The sequence below is a fragment of the Chiloscyllium punctatum genome, chromosome 36, assembly GCF_047496795.1.
Source record: "Chiloscyllium punctatum isolate Juve2018m chromosome 36, sChiPun1.3, whole genome shotgun sequence".
Lineage (NCBI taxonomy): Eukaryota > Metazoa > Chordata > Chondrichthyes > Orectolobiformes > Hemiscylliidae > Chiloscyllium > Chiloscyllium punctatum.
Window position 1 is genome coordinate 56,674,371 of NC_092774.1, and position 17,862 is coordinate 56,692,232.

Below are 17,862 nucleotides of genomic sequence, written 5' to 3' on the forward strand. Positions count from 1 at the left end.
GAAACCCATGCAGACAGGGAGAACATGCAAACTCCAGACAGACACTCACCTGAGGCTAGAATTGAACCTGGGTCCCTTGTGCTGTGAGGTAGCAATGCCAAGCACTGTGCTACCTCAATATGATATAAAATTTAAACAAATGCTCTAAGCTGCAAATTTGTCCATGTGAAGAACTTATTGCAAATGATTTGAAGCAAGATCCATATGAATTGTGTTTTGGGAGCGATCCAGAACATATTTCATTAATGATTGAAAATCTCCGACCTTTGGAATGGTCTGCAAGAGAGTGTGTTGGAATCAGATTCAATTATGGAATTCAAAAGATAGTTGGATCATTAAACTGAAAAGGAAAGTAATCAGTGTTCGGTGAAGAGTAGCACTGGATACTGTGGTGATAATAATTAGGTCAGTCAGGTGAGTTCCCTTATTGGGGGTGTTCACCTGCTCTTAACATTTCACTTCAATAACCTTTAGGTTCCCAATATGTATCGGGCACTTTCTCTGTTCAAGTGTCTACTCGAGTGACTCAGTGTCAAATTTTGTTTATGAATTGTTCCTCTGATATCTCATGAGAGGGGCTATGATATTAACAGTGGGATCGAAATAGTTATGGGTCACAATGTGCTCAAGTGAGAAAGAATAAACTGACCATTCTTAAATATTCATTTTCAAACCATTGAAATAAAATTAATGTTTGGAAAATACACAACTTGTCATGTATTAAGAAGATCAGAAATAGGAATGGGAATAGGTAATTGACTGTTGAGATGCTCTGTCTTTCATCACCATCCATGGCTGGTCATTTATCTGAATTCTCTTTCCTGCACGTTTTGTTTTCCATGTCTTCACCTGATGAAGAGGCTACGCTCCAAACGCGTGCGATTTCAAATAGACGGGTTGGACTATAGTTGTGTGACTTATGACTGAAAAAAATTGAGTATGTTATTACACAGACTGGAGCAGTGGGATTTAAACCTGAGACTCAGGGCTCTATGGGAGACTACAGCTGCATCACAAAAAAAAGCCTCTGTAGTAAATAGGTCCTCTTCTGTTGAATGAGAGGAAACACCTTCCTCCACTGTACCCCCACAGCCCATTACAGTAAATTGAGCCCATCTCCTGTTGAATGAATGAGTGAGAACACCTTCCTCCTGAACCCCTCGAGCCCATTGTAGTAAAGGGGCGGGGACAGTGAAGGGCCTGCGAACCTCTCCACCAATCCCAAAGGCTGCGGTCGGTGCGGACGAATCGGAGAGCGACATTCCGGGTTGTGGCTTCCTTTTCGACTGCAAAGCCGGCCGCCATTGGTCAGCTGGAGTAAGGTGAGTTTTGATTGGGCGGGGCGTGGATGACGCGCTACAGTGAAGGAGGAGACGGAAAGAAGAAGAAAAACAAAGATGGCGGCGCGAGGCTGCGGTTTTCTCATCGACTCAGCGGGCGGTTTCTGACGGAGGGAGGGGGGCAGACAGGCATCGTTTACCTCAGAAAATACCTTTAAAATACATTTCAAATTAAAGCCGGAACTTTTCAAACAAAAGTTGTGAAGAAAAGGAGACAGTCCCCGGTGGTGGGGGGTTTATTGTTTATTTTTGTATAATTTCCGGGGCCCGGGAAGGGGGAGGTGACGGTTACCGGGTGAACGAGAAAACAAATTAAAAATGTCGGCGGTGGAGGAGAGAGAGCCGGCGCCCGCGGCTTCTTCGGCAGCGGCCGGAGCCCAGGAGCTCAACAACCCCCCGGAGCTGGAGGAAGGTCCGAGCTCCAAGAAGCGGGGGGTCCGGCTGGAGGCTGGATTTGCTCAAGGCTTGTATCTATTAACTTATTTAAATGGTACCTACTGTATGGGGCTATGGTTTACATTAAAACCGGAGGATCATGTCAGAGTGTTTGTTTATATTGAGCAGTTGTAGTTGGTAAAATACACTCCCTGGAGGAGCACCTTCTATGATGCTGCATTTCTTACCTTCTGCCCTTTCCCCATTTGTTATCTCACATCTCGATTTTACATTTTATTTGGTCAAATTTAATTTCATATTAATGAGACTTGGTATTCACGGTGTTATTAATTTGTTTGTTGGATTATTGTAAGAAAAAATTAATGGTGTCATGTCATTTCTGATGTCAGAGTTTGACATTGAATGTGCAGATGTGAATATCAATAAGTTATGAAAATAAATCAAGAACTTGTGGTTCTAACAAAAAAGCAGTTCACTGATTGTGAGAAACAAAGCTCACACACCTCAATAATTGCAGTCCGAGACAAAATCTGAATCAGCAGCGTCCTTTATTTTACACTTGCAAGTGGGTGAGATGGCCAGTGCCTGTAAGGCAGAGGACATACACACACCAAGTTCAATTCATACATAATATTTATATGATTTGATGTCTTTTGTTTTACATCGCTCCTCCCCTGCTTACATCGTCCACTTCCCTAAGACCGGCCCCCATTACCCCTGTTTATCTCTTGCCTTATCCGGCCTTGTCTGTGACAAAATGCTTATTCCTGGCCTCACAAAGCTGTTTGACCTGATCCTGCTGTAGGTCATTGTTGGGCATATTCTTTCTTCATCATTATCTACCCCCTTCATCTGTGCCTTTCCCGAGGCTGTTCTGATCCCGATGACCCTTTTAATTGGGGTTTGTTCCTGTGTTTTTGTAAAAGTGGGAAGCAGATGTTTATACCTACTGTTTGTACAGGCGTATCTAGCTTAACTTCATCCCCTCACAACATCTTATCTATTTGCCCGTAATGTCTGCCATTGTTTTACTGGCACATCTCATTCTGACATACAATTTTAGCTAATACAAAAACAATTATATATTTCCTCCACATTGTTTCCATTCTTGTTGACTCAGCTCGTGGCTAAAACAATTACACACTGGTGTGAGTTCATTTTACTTTGTAAAATGGAATTGCAGAAGTAACATTAATTTACCTATATCCCACAATTTCCCCCTTTTCTTTAATTACCATTTGTTATCTTCTGCATTTTCCTTTTAGGGGCACCTGTTTCATCAAGGCTGTTTCAATCGGTCTTTGGGTGAGCCCTCGCATACAGGGTATGATACAACAGCCAATGCCCACTAATACCCCGACTACTACTATCAGGGAAGTAAGGATAGAAACCACCATCCCCTTCTACCTTCCAAACCAGGATTCAAGCCATCCTGTGAGAGATGTATCTACTCCTGAATTCTCAGCCAGTTCCTCTGCTAAGGTAGTCAATCCTCTTAAGACCTGAGTAATTGAACCATCAGGTGCAGTGTTATTAGGAATAAAGTTACAACAGCTTCCTCCTAACATCTCACACACACACACACACACACACACACACACACACACACCCTTTTTCTGCTAAAATCCTATCAAGGGCCATTCTGTTTTCCCATACCATCCTACTTGTCGCATCAAGCTGGTCTGATATTCCTTTAACCGCATCTCTTGTATAATTTATAAATCACTGTTGATTATAGAAAATGTAATTTATCCAATCTACATTTTATTAATTGTTACCCACCAAAAGAGAACTAACACAAAGCCTGCTGCAATCTGGTTACGAGCCTTGAATTCATCAGGTAGCCCCCTAGGGACTCCTACAGAATAGAGATAAATCCTGTCATCGAAAGAAGTGTCTAACAGTAATCTCTTACCCCTTCCCTTTTTCCGTCCTATCTTTTCCTTCTCAAATGCCAGGGTAAATGGAATTGCCAATTGTACAATTGTACACATCCCTCTCCAATCTGGAGGTAGCGTGGGTCTCAATATTTTGCCTCCACAGTCCCACCACAGATCCGCTCGGGGAACCTTTAGTGTTGAGTAGTTCCCTCCCTTCTCCGTTTCGGTAACATTCTTAATCTCTGTACATAATTTCAGCTCCCCCAAATCTTACGACCGACTTGTACCTCGTCTACGCACACACGATGTGTGATTTCCAACTGCGGCAGAAAGCAGGGGGGGAACTTTTGCATCTTTATTCTCCAAGGGAGGGAACATCAGAGATAGGGAGGTACAATTCCTATCATTCCACGCAGTCTCATCCTGATACAGGGCTATCATACATTTCATGCCCTTCCTGTCTCGCTTCCACCTGGAACCACCTGGGCCACTGGCCTACCGGAGGCAAATGCATAGAAATTCTTTTGTTCAGACTTTTCACAGTATACTTTACCCATTCAACCCAGGCATTTGCATCCCCGTACCCAGTTTCTATTTCAATGGTCTGTTTCAAGTCCTTTACCTCTATAAATTTTACTACTTTAGGATCATCGGGAGGGGTGAAAGATTGTATCTTATTACCCAGTAGTTCTACCCGTTTTCCCTGTCCTACACTAATTGAAGAACAATAGCCCAAGAAATCCTTCCCATTTGCTTTCATTTCTATCCCAAACGTTTCATTTCATTGTATCTCATAGGTGCCACCCACCCCCCCAGGATTGTTTCATGCCATGTAGTTTTCCTTATCGTTAGGTATATTGGGTTACACTTTTTATCAGGACAATCACAAGCTGGTCGGAAGGGGGCCCGATGTACTGTGACGAGACCATTATACTAAGTGCCATCCCCATAGGACTTAAGATGTATCTCAGAGCTGCGGTACTATCTCTGATTATCTACATCCCCACAATTTACTAAGCTGCATACATCAGCGTCTATTACTTGTGGATTATCGGATTCGGGAACCGTTAATAATACATATGAAAATGATATTTGACGAAATCCCAATACTAAAAGGGCTAGCATCATAATTCTAGCAGCATTCCCAGTATTCTAAACATCATGCTGAAGCACAAAAAGACTTAATATACAATCTTACAGAAATAATCCCGCGCTCGCGTCGCCACGGTATATTTAGTTACTCAAAGTCTCTTTAGTCTGAGTTTCAGCGGACCTTGCGTTGATTCGGCTGTCCAGACTTCTTCCTCAACTGGAGATTCCACTGGCCCTTTGATCCGAGTGTAATGAGTCCAGCCTTTCTCCGCTGTCCTTATTGCCGTTTCGGTAGTCAAAAGAGCCTGGTATGGCCCTTCCCAGTCCGGCTGCGATTTAGTCTCTGTCCATGATTTTACTAAGATTCAATCATCCGGCTGGATGGGATGAACGGTGAATTCAAGGGGTGGAGTCTGTGCCAGTAAACCCTGTTTCCTGAGGAAAAACAAAGAGGAGGACAAGCCCAGTATGTACTTCTTTAAAAACAAATCTTTAGTTTCGGGAACTGGCAATTCTCCATTCGTTCCCAAGTAAGGTAATCCAAATAAGATTTCATAGGGGGATAGTCCCAAATCTTTCCTTGGGGCCGTTCGTACTCGCAAGAGAGCTATAGGTAAACATTTGGTCCAAGGGAGTCTGGTTTCTATTATCAATTTAGAGAGCTGTCATTTGAGTGTTTGGTTCATTCTCTCAATCCTTCCCGATGATGGCGGGTGCCATGGAGTATGGAACTCCCAGGAAATTCCCAACCCTTTCATTACCCCCGGTAACACTTTAGAGGTAAAGTGAGTTCCTTGGTCGGAATCAATATGGTTCACGAGCCCATATCGGGGAATTATGTGGTCCAATATTGTTTTAGACACTCCACTCGCAGTGGCGGTAGCTAGGGGGTATGCCTCAACCCAACCAGATAGATGATCTACTATGACTAGCATATATTTTAGTCTTCCTACCCTGGGGAGTTCAGTATAATCTACTTGTATACTCTGGAAAGGTCTCAATCCTGGGTCTCTTCCTCCCGAGGTCTGTTTTCTCAAGACTTTCTTATTTACCTTTCTGCATATTATACATCCCTCACATATTTGTTAAGCAATTGTATATATTTCTTTACATCCATATTCCCTAAGAACTAAATCACACATTGCTTGTACTCCCCAATGGCTGCCTTGGTGTAGGACAGCCATAATCTCTCGCATCATCATTTTGTTTAACATTTCCCTTCCATCAGGTAACCTCCAATGCCCGTCTGCTGTTTTTACAGCCCCTAAAGCTCTCAATTCATTTTCTTCGCTTTCAGTAAATATAGGAGCTTCCCTAGGACTTGGGACAATAGGTATTAGGGAATGAATCACCACTTCTTGTGGGTTCAGGGCTGCTTCCTTAGCCACTTCATCGGCTAATCTATTTCCCCTAACTTCTAGTTCATTTCCTTTCTGATGACCATTTACATGCACTACTGCTATTTCTCAGGGAAGTAATAGGGACTCCAAGACCCGTTTAATCAATTCTTCATGTCCTAATTCTTTCCCTCGGCTATTGATCAGCCGTTGTTCCTGCCATATCTTACCGAAAGTGTGCACATCACCAAATGCATATTTAGAGTCAGTGTATACTGTTCCCTCTTTATTCTCTAATGCCCTAAGGGCTCTTTCCAATGCATACAGTTCACAAGTCTGAGCTGACCACCCATTTGGCAACCATCTTGCCTCCACCACACTACTGTTTGTCCCGTCTACGACTGCATACCCATTATGTCTTTTCCCTTCAGTCACCCGGGATGATCCGTCTATAAAAAGTCTAGCCCCTGCATGAAGTGGAACATCTCTCAGGTCCATGCGGACCTTAGTTTGGTATTCTATAATGTCAAAGCAATCGTGCCCTGGATTCTGAGGAGAGTCTCCTTCCCCTTTCCAAAGAAAGGCAGCTGGATTTAAACAATTGTCAGTGACCAACACTAGATCATCCTTTTGTATTAATATTGCCTCATATTTCAGAATCCGCGAGTCTGTCAACCATCACCCAGCTTTTTGGTTTAGGATTGTTCTCACTTGGCGTGGAGTGCTTACTATTAGGGCTCCCCCAAATGTAAGCTTTCTGCTTTCCTCCACCAACAGTGCAGTGGCAGCCACAGCCTGCACACACTCAGGCCACCCCCGGGATACTGGATCCAGTAGCTTTGAAAGATATGCTACTGGTTGTCTCATTCCTCCCCACCTCTGGGTCAATACTCCCAAAACCGCTCCCTTATCCACGTAGCAAAGAGGTGGAAAGGTTTATCTAGAGAAGGTAAGGCTAACACGGGGGAATGGATCAGATCTCTTTTGAGTTCCTCAACTAGGTCTTTTTCCTCATCATCCCAACTTAGACATTTTGCTTCCCCTCTAATAGTTTGAGATATAATTTCTTAGTCTTCTGTGCATAGGAATCAATCCACAATCTGCAATAAACCGTTAGACCCAAAAATTTGCGTAACTCCCGTTTCGTGCTGGGCAGTAGCATCCCCACTATTCCCTCTATCCGTTCCGGGCTTACCTTTCGCTTTCCCTCACTAACTAAATGTCCCAAGTATTTCACTTCTTGCTCCACTTTTTGTAGTTTGTTTTTAGATGCTCGCAGTCCCTGCTGACCCAGGAAATTCGATAATTTGTTAGTGGCTTCTACTACTCTTTCTCTTTTCTTTTCCTGTTACTAAGAGGTCGTCTACATACTGCCACAGGGTAGTCCCCTTGGGGCTGCTAAATTTCTCCAAAATTTGTTCTAACATCTGTCCAAATAAATTCGGGGATTCCTGGGGAAGCACAGTACACCGGTATTACTGTTTCTGTCCTGTCTTAGGGTCTTCCCACTCAAAGGCAAACAAATTCCTACCTTCCTCTGCCAAGGGACAAGCCCAAAAGGCATCCTTTAAATCTATCACACTAAACCATTTGTGGTCATGAGGGATCTCACTTAATAAGGTATAGGGGTTTGGCACCACTGGGTGCCTGATCTGTACTATTCAATTTAATGTTCTCAAATCCTGCACCAATCGATCAGTTCCATCGGATGTCCGCACTGGTAGAATTGGGGTATTATAAGGAGACTTACATGGCTCCAACAGTCCATCTCTAATCAATCCTTCAATTACTGGCTGCAGTCCTCGTTTACCTTCTATGGAAATGGGATATTGTCGCTCACAGACAACGTCCCCTTTTCCTTTTTTTAAAATTTACTTCAAGGGGAGGGATCTGTAGTTTTCCACAATTCCCTTCCCTAGCCCATACAATAGGGTCTATCTCTCTCTCCACATCCTCTGTCAACATTGCCTTTGTACAACTAATTCTTTTTCCTGAATTCCAATCCCCAGTCCTAAGAGGATAATTAAGTCTCTCCCTAATATGTTACTTCCTATATCAGAGATATACAACAGTTCCCCTGTGACCCTATCCTTAGGACCTTCTATCATCATAGGTTCAAATACTGGAACAGCAAATCCTTCCCCTTTTACCCCCGAAACAGTAATTGACCGTGTTGACATTCCTACTTTCTTTGGTTTAAAATTCAGCGATGACTGTGCTGCCCCGTATCTACTAGGAAGACTACCTCTTCCCTACAGGGTCCCACCTTCAGGTTTATCAAGGGTTCCTGGTGGGCCCCCAAGGGCAGGAACCCCTGACACCCCTATTCTTCATCAAAATTCATAAGCGGAATTGCCCTCTCTTCCCTTTTCAGAGCAGGACACTTCCGCTTAAAGTGCCCTATCTTTCCGCAATAATAGCATCCTGCCTGTGGAGACCTCCAGCTCTGCCCCTGTCGCTCGAACCCTCTATCAAACGCTCCCCCTTGTCCTCTCTGTCTGACATGCCGCCACCCACCGCTCCGGTTGCTCACTATTGGTTCCACTCTTTTCTTAACTACCTCATCAACCGCAGCTACCATCATTTTCACCTTCTGTTTCTGTCTATCATCCTCTCTCTTTACAAACACTTTCTGTGCCTCTCTTAACAATTCATCTAATGGCTTTTCACTCCACCCTTCTATCTGCTGTATCTTTCTCTGTATGTCTGGCCATTCCTTTGTCACAAAATGTACTTTCAAAAGACCCTGTGCCACTGGGTCCTCAGGGTTCATTCCAGAATATTTCTGCATTGAGTCTCTTAATCTTTGCAAGAAAGCTGAGGGAGTCTCACCTTTCTCCTGTCTAACTTCAAAGGCTTTAGTCAAATTCTGTGACTTCGGAACTGCCTCTCTTATTCCTTTTAGAATCAGGTCTTTCAATTCCCTCATTTCTTCCCTCATTAATTCTTTTTCCTGAATTCCAATCCCCAGTCCTAAGAGGATAATTAAGTCTCTCCCTAATATGTTACTTCCTATATCAGAGATATACAACACTTCCCCTGTGACCCTATCCTTAGGACCTTCTATCATCATAGGTTCAAATACTGGAACAGTAAATCCTTCCCCTTTTACCCCCGAAACAGTAATTGACCGTGTTGACATTGATTTTGATTTTCCCACTGGGGGTTTCTGAGGGGAAACTTCACCTCTCCCTGTCCAGCATCCTCATCTCCAATGGGGTGTTCCCTGTCCCAATTTTAATGGCTGCTCCCCATATAAGTCCCCTTTCTTCCCCAGTAAATAGTATATTCAAAATAGACATTAACTCAGCCCAGGTATACAGACTGGGCCCCAAAAATTGATCAATTTGTTCAGACAACCCTACCGGATCCTCAACCAGGACCTTCATTTCTTTTTTAACTGTTCTGACCTCCCCACTGCTGAGGGGGACACTTACAAACCCAATCTCTTTGTCCCCTATTGGTCCCTCCCGAAGGGGATAAGTCATTACGTTCTTCCCCTTTTTCTTTTTTAAAGAAATATTGCAATATTTCTAGCTCCCCATAACTTCAAACACCAATTCATCAATTCATGCTTGACTAACTTTAAAGCCTGTTCCAACTTGTAAATATATTTTACATTTTGAATATTAAATACTGAATTCAGTATTTAATATTCAAAATGTAAAATGCATACAGTTCTCAATTTTGAAATCCACTGTAATCACCCAGTTTTAGTCCCTTAATTTAAATCCAAAATTAGTTTTCTCAAGTAGTGCAGACCAATCATTGCTCAAGTACAATACTATAGGTCGTGAAATAATCAGAGCTGCCTTAAAAGAATTTGTCTATTCAAGTTAAAAACAAAACTTCTAATGCATGAACAATGGCCGAATCCAAGGTCACAGATATTAACCATAGAATTTTGTTTTTACTACAATCTAATGTTGAACTGAAACTTCAACTGTCCTCCATAAATCGCTTTTATGTAAAGATAAAAGAGATTAGTTAGAAACTGATAGTAAGGCAGTCATGACCTGGAAGAAGAACATTCTTTTTTTTCATAATCTCGATAGAATCCTTAACCTTTAAAGAAATCATGTTAAGTTTCCATAATAAAAATCAGATTCAAAACAGTCCCGGAACTCAAATTCCAGGGAATAAAACGCAAACATTCAATCACCAACAAACAAATTGGTGCATTCAAACCAAATCACAAAGGGTTAAACTTTCTACCAGCTGTACAGCTCTTTTCATTCTCTCTCTCTCTCTCTCTCTCTCTCTCTCTCTCTCTCTCTCTCTCTCTCTCACTCATTGACAAATAAATTCAGATATTTACAAACCCAGTCTTTGTCCGACCTGTATTTTGGCCAGAAGAGGCGGGACGAAGAATGGATTCCTTAGTCCATACGAAGCAACAATATTTAATCATCTTTTTCCCTTGTACAAGTATTATTTTGCCAATTCCACAACATCCTCCCCAAAGGACTTTCTGGAGGTATGTTGTAAGGGACCCCGCCTCCATTTCCATTGCTTTTTCCTTCTTTTGTTTTCCCGGAGGCTTTTTCCTTACCCACGGCACAACCCATATTGAGTTCCTTCGTTAGTCCCTTATTAACTACTAAAACTCAATCCCGGCCACCAAGGCAATACTTAAAAGTCAGGTTTCTTACCTTGGTCTGTGCACAGAGTTGCCTGGCCCCTTGTCGCCGTATTTTCTATCGAACGTCTATCCCTGTCTGATTCAGATGTCTCTCTTGTGGGATTCGTACCAGTCGCCCAAGGGAGCAGACCAAGCCAGGACACGAGACCGCTCCTCAATGGGGAACGGGACACGTCTTCCCAGTGTCCAAGGCCAGCCACTCCCCCCGGTGATGGAAAAAAAAAATCCCGGACAGCCCCCAATTGTGAGAAACAAAGCTCACACACCTCAATAATTGCAGTCCGAGACAAAATCTGAATCAGCAGTGTCCTTTAGTTTACACTTGCAAGTGGGTGAGATGTCCAGTGCCTATAAAGCAGAGGACATACACACACCAAGTTCAATTCATACATAATATTTATATGATTTGATGTCTTTTGTTTTACATCGCTCCTCCCCTGCTTACATCGTCCACTTCCCTAAGACCGGCCCCCATTACCCCTGTTTATCTCTTGCCTTATCCGGCCTTGTCTGTGACAAAATGCTTATTCCTGGCCTCACAAGGCTGTTTGACATCATCCTGCTGTAGGTCATTGTTGGGCATTTTCTTTCTTCATCATTATCTACCCCCTTCATCTGTGCCTTTCCCGAGGCTGTTCTGATCCCTATGACCCTTTTAATTGGGGTTTGTTCCTGTGTTTTTGTAAAAGTGGGAAGCAGATGTTTATACCTACTGTTTGTACAGGCGTATCTAGCTTAACTTCATCCCCTCACAACATCTTATCTATTTGTCCGTAATGTCTGCCATTGTTTTACTGGCACATCTCATTCTGACATACAATTTTAGCTAATACAAAAACAATTATATATTTCCTCCACATCGTTTCCATTCTTGTTGACTCAGCTCGTGGCTAAAACAATTACACACTGGTGTGAGTTCATTTTACTTTGTAAAATGGAATTGCAGAATTGCAGAAGTAACATTAATTTACCTATATCCCACACTGATATTAATGGCATTGTCTCATTTGAGGATGATGACTTGAGTCTGACGAACAAACCGTTTCATGTAGTCACCCAATTTAATTAAAATTTTCTTTAACTTAATTAAAGAAAATAACTCTGGCAGGCTAAGATTTATACAATTTGTTTATAAGATTTATTTATACGTCCATTGCTCTCGATGTGGTCTCTGCCACATTGGGGAGACTGGACACCAATTTGCAGAACATTTCAGGGAACAGCGGTGGGACGCCAAAACTAAACGACCCCACCGCCTTGTGGCTGAACGCTTTAACTCCCCCTCACAATCCGTCAAGGACATGCAGGTGCTCTGCTGCCTCCCCCTCCAAGCTCTAGCTACCTGACGCTTTTAGGAAGAACACCTCGTCTTCTGCCTTGGGACGCACTAACTGCATAGGATCAATGTAGATTTCACCAGTTTCCTTATTTCCCCTCCCCTCCACCCACCCCCACACCACACACCTTGTCCCAGATCCAGAGTTGAAAAATGTGGTGCTGGAAAAATGCCTAGAGGCCATACCTCTAGGAATTCCCTGGCTGTTCTCTGGCATGGCACTCATCCACAGATTCTATCAACAAACACATTGACCTGGACCCAATATGGCCACTGCAGCGGACAGTTGGAACTGACAACTGGAAGCTGCAGAGACAAACCACTATAAATGCTGGAGGAAACAATACAGAAGCACTTCACAGGAGGCTCCCAAGCACTGAGGATATCACCTAGACAGGAGATGAAACGTCTGCAACACAAATTCCCAGCTCAGCGAACAGAACCACAACAATGAGCACCCGAGCGACAAATCTTCTCACAAACTTTGAATTGAGCATAGGAGTTGGGATATCCTGTTGCAACTGTCACACATGTCACACAACACAAGGCATGGTCCTTCTCTGACTGACCATCCCTTTGAATATCAGGGGGAAGACACCCCTTTAATTGTAACATTCAGGAAAGATGCCTTACTTCAACAAAGATGTGCTGTGCTCACAGATGTTTGGACAGAGGAAGGGAATTGCAGTCTGGGGTGAAGCTCAATCTTCATTCAGAGAGAGAGAGGAGCAGCAGTAGCTTCAGAAGCTCATGGTCCAACTTGTGCATTCAGACAATAGCGGGGCTCTTCTGAGCAAAATCTGGGAGTGAAGCAATGTCTCCCCCTTTCCATTCCTTATCCTGGGAGGGAGAGAGAAGGGGGGAAGCACTGTTCACTTGCAGCAACAGGAGGCAGAGAGTATGAATCCAAGCAGGGAGCAGACACTGCAAAAGTCAGCTTCAGTCGGCTTCTTCTGGAAAATTGTGTGCAATTCTGGTCTGCCTCCTATCGGAAGGATGTTGTGAAACTTGAAAGGATTCAGAGAAGAGTCACAAGGCTGTTGCCAGGGTAGGAGGGTTTGAACTACAAGGAGAGGCTGAATAAGATGGGGCTGTTTTCCCTAGAGCATCACAGGCTGAGTGTGTGTTTTTTAAAGAGGTTTATAAAAACTTGGGTGTGGATGGGGTGAATAGACAAGGTCTTTTCCCTGGGATAGGGGGAGTGCAGAACTCGAGGGCATAGGTTTAGGGCGAGAGGGGAAAAATTTAAAAAGGACCTTGCAGTCAACCTTTTTTTGCAGAGGGTGATGAGTGTATGGAATGAGCTGCCAGAGGAAGTGTTGGAGGCATCTGGATGGGTATATGAAAAGGAAGGGTTTAGGGGGATATGGACCAAGTGATGGCAAATGGAACTAGACTAATTTTGGATATCTGGTCGGCATGGACAAGTTAGATTGAAGGATCTGTTTCTGTGCTTTATGTCTCTGACTCTATGACTAGTGAAAAGCGTTGGCATTCGTCGAAACATTTATGCAACAGAAAATTATAAGAGGGTAAGCCTCACGTCATTGATCCATGAATCCTGGTGAAGTATGGATGTATTTCCAGTAATAGAGTCAGTATAGCATGGAAGGAGTTCAAAAGACGGCTTCTTTTACAAAAAGTCACACTTAAAACTTAAATCTGAGTCTTCTGGAAATGTAAGACAACCGTGCGTTAATATAAGACAGATAAGTCTGGGGTATATGTTACGTATTTGATGGAATGTTTATGGCTCTAAAAGCCTGATTTGCAGTTGTTTCTGAGCTCATAATATTGTACTGCAGAATATTGTATATCTTCAGTCAGAACGTCAATACCGCATGATAGATGTCAATTCAGCAACTTGAGTGAACTCTTCATGGGGTATGCAATCCGTCACATTACCCTGCTGAACACATTTACATATAGATCAGCACAAAGATCTTGGGTATTAAGAGAGGAAAGAATGATCCACAGAAACTAGAATTGTGTGTTTTGATTTTCTATTGTGGACTGACAGCGATGACCTTTGCAATCTCTTTCCACAGGAATATTACAAGAGAAGAATTTGGAGGCAGAAATCTCAGACCAAACATCACATCGAAGTCTGACAGTCGATTGATTCACCAGGACTTGGATATTGATGGCCTTGAAAACAAAGGGGAGAAGATCTGCCTGCTTTGTTAGATTTAAAACGTCAGTGTGACTGGAAACTCAGAGTCTCACATACCCACACACCAGAGTAGTGACTGGAATATGCTTTACAGACTGAATGAGAGTCCTCCAATTATCAGCGGGTTCACCAGTAACACCACACACATGGTGTAAGAGTGAGCGAGTTTCAACTGATTGTTGAACCTGGAGAAATACGAGGACACCTGCACCATGGAGAAATCATGAAAATGTAGGAACGGTTTCCCTTCCCCGCCTGCCCAATATTCATCAGCATTTATACACCGGGCAGCGGCCATTCACCTGCATTCAGCACGGGAAAGGCTTCACTCAGTCTCATCACCTCTTGGTCCACACCGGGGAGAAACTGCTCATCTGCCCTGTATGCTGAAGCAGATGAAGGACATTTTTTATCCTGGATGGAGCATTCTGCAGGTATACCTGAAATAGATACATTTGTTTCTGTCCCATTGAGTCTCCAGCACAGAACCAGGCCAAGCTGCTCAATTGGTCTCTGTGTTTATTCTCCACCTGAGCCTCCATCCACCCCTCTTCATTGCCCCCCATCTTCCCTCCATCAGCATAAAGGTATCCCCCACTTTTTCAAAGTTCGCTTTACACTACTTCACTTTTACAAAAGACCTACATTAATACCTGCTCCCACAAACCGAAAGAAATCTGAAGAGGATTGGCGTTTTTACAAAGAAAGGCATAATACAAATTAATTCATGGTAATTGCTTCTTCGATTTAGGCCATTTCGGCGTATGAAAGGAACACTCTACTTTCAAATAGTGGGGGAAAGCTGTATCAATACATCACAGTCTCAGGCCCGTCTCACTTGGTTTAGGCACACACACACCCTCAAGCCTGTGCTAATTCTTAATCCTTACTTAGACCTGCTATTTATTGCCCGTGTGTGGTTTCTCTTCCTCTGTTCACCTCCCGTTCATGTGTTTATCAAGATACACCTTAAACATTGTTAAGGTGCCTGCTTCCACTACCTGCACTGGCAGTGCGTTCCAGGAACCCCCACCACTCTTCTGTGTGATTCCCCACCCCCACCCCCACCCCCACCACCTCTCCCCCAAACAGTCCCCTGCTCACCTTGAACCTGTGCCCTCTTTTAGTTGACCTTTCCACTTTGGAGGGGAAAAAAAACGCCTCTGACTATCACAGAATCCCTCCAGCGTGGAAACAGACCATTCAGCCCAACAAGTCAATACCGGCCCTCTAAAGATTAACACATAGAGACCCGTTCCCTTACCCCTATTAATCTACATTTACTCCTGACTAATGCACCGAACTTACACATCCCTGAACACTGGGGCAATTTACACACAGACAATCCAACTTAACCTGCCTCTCCCTGGACACTATGGGTAACATAGCATCGCTAATCCACCCTTACCTATACATGTTTGGATTGTAGGAGGAAGCCGGAGCAGCCAGAGGAAGCCCACGCAGACACGGGAGGTGGGGTGCAGGGATAATGTGCCAACTCCACACAGCTAGTTGCCTGACACTAAAATCTAACGCAGGTCCCTGGCACTGTGAGGTGTCAGTGCGAACCGCTGAGCTACCCTGCCACCCCTGTCCAGCCAATCTGTGTCTCTCATTATTTTGTCGAGGTCTCTTTTCAGCCTCTGTTTTTCCAAAGAAAACAATCCAGGTTTATGCCTCCTCTGCTCGTAACGAGAGCCCTCCAGACTATGCAATGTCCTGGTGAACCTTGTCTGTATCATCAGCCAGAGCACCCACATCCTTCCAGTAGCACAGTGACCAGAACTGCACACAATATTCCGAATGTGGCCAGAATAAACAGCTGTAATGTAACTCTTACACTCAAGGAAGCGTGCTGTGTGCCTTCTTGACCACCGTGCCCACCTGCATTACCACTTCCACGGATCTATATGCCCAGACCCCTCTATGCCAGTGCTCCTATATGTTCTGCCATTTATCATACAATTCTTATATTTCCTTCATCTCTATCGAGCTTCACCTTAACTGTCTTTCTCTCCATCTCTTTTCCCCCCTCCTCACATCAGCATACCATAAGACCACAGGAGCAGAAATTAGGCCATTCAGCCCATTGAGTCTACTTCACCATTCAATCACGGCTGATACGTTTCTCAACCCCATTCTCCCCGAACTCCTTGATCCCCTTGATACTCAAGAGCCGAGCTATCTCAGTCTTAAATATACTCAGTAACTTGGCCTCCGCAGCTTTCTGTGGCAGTGAATTTCATAGATTCACCATACTCTGGCTGAAGAAGTTTCTCTCCCCTCTGTTCTAAAGGGTCTTCCCTTGACAGGAAAGCTGAGCCCTCAGGTTCTAGTCTGTCCTACCAATGGAAACATCTTCCCAACATCCACACCGTTCATTATTCTGTAGGTTTCAATTAGATCCCCCCCCCCCCATCCTTCTGAACTCCATGAAGTATAAACCTGGAGTCCTCTAATGTTCTTATGTTAAATTTTTCATTCCTGGACCATTCTTTTGAACCACCTCTGAACACGTTCCAGGGCCAGTACATCCTTCCTGAGATATGGGGCCCAAATCTACATACAGTACTCCAATTGTGGCGTGACCGGAGACTTACAGAGCCTCAGAAGTACATCCCTGCTTTTATATTCAAATCTGATCAAAATAAATGCCTTCATTGGATTTGCCTTCCTAACCACTGACTCAACCTGCAAGTTTACCTTGAGAGAATGCTGGAGCAGAACTCCATAGTCTCTTTGCACATCAGATTTCTGAATTTTCTCCCCATAATCCTTCTGTTCCAGAGTAGCAGCAGAGATTTCCAGACACCTCGATTGTTTTCAGGGATACCAAGGGATCTTGGGAATTGCCACTATCGCAGGAGGAGGCAGAGGGGAATGTGGCGTGGTCCTTTAAACTGCAGCACTTTCCAAACTCCCTGAGTCAGCAGGAACTCTTTCTGGACCAAGAAACACTGAGAAACTGCTACATCAGAAGACCTCAGAGGCAGAAATTAGGCCATTCAGCTCATTGAATGGTGGAGCTGACTTAATCATTCTAAAGTATCAAGGGTGACGGGGAGAATTGGGTTGAGGAACATATCCGCAATGATTGAATAGTGGAGCAGATTGAATGGCCTAATTTCTGCTAGTTAACCATCCCCGGGAAGAAGGACGCAAAACAACAAACTGTTTCCTGGGACAGATGAGCTAAGTGTTTAATAACCTCATGACAAAAGGACAATTAAGTTTGTCTGTGGAAGGAAGGCCCTGACGTAAAAGGGTTTTTTGCAGGAAAGGCTGTATCAAACAAACCACTAAACCTCGAGGATAAGAAGGTAAGCTACAGACCAGAGATCTCCAGAAGTGTGAGGAGGTGGTGTTAGAATCGAAAGAAACATCGCATCATAGATTTGAAAGTGAGGAATCTCCACCAGAATTCAACCTCAGAATGATGTAGCAGCAGTACTTGGAGGAAGAAGAATGCTGCATTGAATCCCTGGACACTTCCAGAGACATAAACTGTTGGTGGAAACTCAGTTAAATTCAGCCATCAATTGGGAGATAGCCAAGTTGTGAGTGAGGTTGAACTTGGTTACTTGAGTTTTATTTGTGTTGTTACATACAATAAAGTGTAAATCATTGTTTCAGCAGTTAATTGTGTGCAGTTTCTGAGTTAAGAGC

The 17,862-nt window shown here is 43.7% G+C and overlaps 1 protein-coding gene and 1 long non-coding RNA gene across 2 annotated transcripts in view; one reads left to right on the forward strand and one right to left on the reverse strand.

The window, feature by feature from the left end:
* The window catches only part of LOC140460102 (uncharacterized), a 67,340-nt gene that overhangs the window by 44,563 nt on the left and 4,915 nt on the right, over window positions 1-17,862 (reverse strand). The window lies entirely within an intron of this gene.
* Window positions 1,325-17,831, forward strand: LOC140460521 (uncharacterized). The gene is made up of 3 exons (XR_011954151.1): window positions 1,325-1,803; window positions 14,072-14,630; window positions 16,984-17,831. It is a non-coding gene; the product is annotated as an uncharacterized lncRNA (long non-coding RNA).